This window comes from Mus pahari, chromosome 4, assembly GCF_900095145.1.
Source record: "Mus pahari chromosome 4, PAHARI_EIJ_v1.1, whole genome shotgun sequence".
In the NCBI taxonomy this organism is placed as follows: domain Eukaryota; kingdom Metazoa; phylum Chordata; class Mammalia; order Rodentia; family Muridae; genus Mus; species Mus pahari.
In genome coordinates, this window is record NC_034593.1 from 80,419,670 (window position 1) to 80,422,437 (window position 2,768).

A 2,768-nucleotide genomic window follows, 5' to 3' on the forward strand; every position below is an offset into this window, starting at 1 on the left:
AAAGAAAGAAAGAAAGAAAGAAAGAAAGAAAGAAAGAAAGAAAGAAAGGAAGGAAGAAAGAACAAAGAAAGAGACCACAACAGGGACCCATGTTCCTAAATACTCACTACATCTGGCCTCTTGCCATACAGAGCTGCCAATAGAACCAAGAACACGTTCAGCTGCCGGGCGTGGTGGCACACGCCTTTAATCCCAGCACTTGAGAGGCAGAGGCAGGTGAATTTCTGAGTTTGAGGGCAGCCTGGTCTACAGAGTGAGTTCCAGGACAGTTGGGACTATACAGAGAAACCCTGTCTCGGAAAAAAAAAAAAAAAAAAAAAAAAAAAACACGTTCAGCATCTGGTGGCCAAGGACAAAAGAGCCCTGTGATGGCTTTCCAGGGGTCAGCTTGACTACAGCTGAAGTCTAAAAGCACCTGTGAGGGCTTCACTTAAAGAGGGAAGGCCCGCCTTTAATCTGGATCTTTTGAGGTAGAAGGATCCAGCTTCAATCTGGGCCACACTTTCAGGTGGCAGTCTATATAAAGGACAAGAAGGAGGAAGTGCTCTAATTTTGCTTCCTTATGCTCAAAGTATCTTGCTGTCAAGCCAATTCCTTTACTACATTAGAGTCCAAGTCTTCAGGACTCCAACATATACAGAAGACCAGCTAAGATACCCAGCCCGGTGGGCTGAGGAACTATTGGATTCTTGGATTTTGTGTTGGTAGACAGCCATTGTGGTCCAGATGGACCACAGCCTAGAAGCCACTCTAGTAAATTCCCTTTCTCTTTCTCTCTCTCTCTCTCTCTCTCTCTCTCTCTCTCTCTCTCTCTCTCTCGATTTACTTTATTTATGTGAGTACACTGTAGTTGTCTTCAGACACACCAGAAGAGGACATCAGACCCCATTACAGATGGTTGTGAGCCACCATGTGGTTGCTGGGAATTGAACTCAGGACCTCTGAAAGAGCAGTCAGTGCTCTTAACCACTGAACCACCTCTCCTGCCTATACATTCCCTTTCTATTTTCTTTTCTTTTCTTTTCTTTTTATTTATTTATTTATTTATTATAAGTATACTGTAGCTGTCCTCAGACACTCCAGAAGAGGGCGTCAGATCTTGTTACGGATGGTTGTGAGCCACCATGTGGTTGCTGGGATTTGAACTCCAGACCTTCAGAAGAGCAGTCGGATGCTCTTACCCAGTGAGCCACCTCACCAGCCCACATTCCCTTTCTATATCTCTATAGAGATTCATTCTATCAGTTCTGTTCCTCTAGAGAACCCTGATCAATACAGCCCTATAATGCCTGATTGGTTTCTCTCTGCTCTTTGTTTTTCTCTATGGAGAGGTGACCCTAACTCCCATTAGGGAATTGGGGTGATGATTCATGTAACTGCTTATAACTGGCTAAGGATAATTATAGGGACAAGCAGTTAGGGAACCTTTCCCTTATGCCTAAATAAGGGACCTCAAATGTGCATGGTGGTGTAGAAGGAAGTATTTACATGGTGTCTGGACTAAGGGAGAAAGAATAAAGGCAAGAGAATAGTCAATCAGACAGATGGACAGTCGGACCAACAGACAGAGACAGCACCAAGTAAACCGGAGCATAGAGAGGTTGACAATTCCCTTTCTTGTTGACTTTCTGGCCTTGGAAGACAACAAATGGACATTCCTAGATGAAGTTAGAATGTCACAGGATCATCTACCTGTGGGTGAACTATATATGGGAAGAGATAAAATTAGGACAGTGCTGGTCTCCATAGGTCTGTGTACTGGGGTGCAGTCGGCAGGGAATCCTTTGCCTGGCCGGTGGAAGTGAAAGGTCTAGTCAAGCTCAGGTGGGGTCAGAACAACCGGAGAGTTACAGCTGTCTGAGGGGAGACCAGAGCAAGGCAGGCACTGAGCCTCTTCTGAGGCTGCTGCTGCCCCAGAGTAGATGGCAGGAGGCAAGGCACAGAGGGCAACTAGGGGCTGATGTCAGGGTCACCCAGCAGGAAATGACTTTGGTCAGCCTCACACACCCAGCTAGTTGGGCCAGGTCAAGGTCCAGCGATGAAAGCTTTGGAAGAGAAAACTTTTCCCTGGAATGTTACAGCTCAGTAAGAGGCATTCTCAGAGGATCTTTAGTGAAATAACTGGTACGCTCCATTCCTTATAGATAAGACATAAGCATCCGGGGTGGTTTGGGATCTAGAGATACGTGTTTCCTATTGGCTTGGTCTGAGATGTTAGGGATGCCTCATCTACACGTGGAAAGACTTCAGGTGTTGTCCCTATGTGGCTAATTGTCGCAGTCCTCTCAATGGGGTGTCTTGGTCATATGTTCCAAGACAGAAACCTAATCGAGAGTAGATTTGAACACTTATCGTTCCCAATTATGAGAATTGCTGGGGTTCCTGAATCCACTGGACCTTACCAGGTTTTCTATCTAATGGCACATTCCACTGCCCCACAGACAGCAGCTGAGTACCCAAGTCCCAAAGAACAGAATCAGAACTAAAGTGACACTGCCTGTTATAACAGACAGCAACCCCTCTCTGCTATGAAGATCCAGAGATCTGCTTCCACAGCTGTTCACAGTTAGACGCTGCCTAACAAGGTTTGAATCTATCTGTGTAGATCTTGTGAAGCAGATGAGATGTTGGCAGAATTTATCAGGAATGTGTACACAGCATTCAGCCTTGATGATGCCACACGTGTCTCCTTGAGCTAATCCAGGAGTATCTAATGATAATGCCACACGTGTCTCCTTGAGCTAATCCAGGAGTATCTAATGATAATG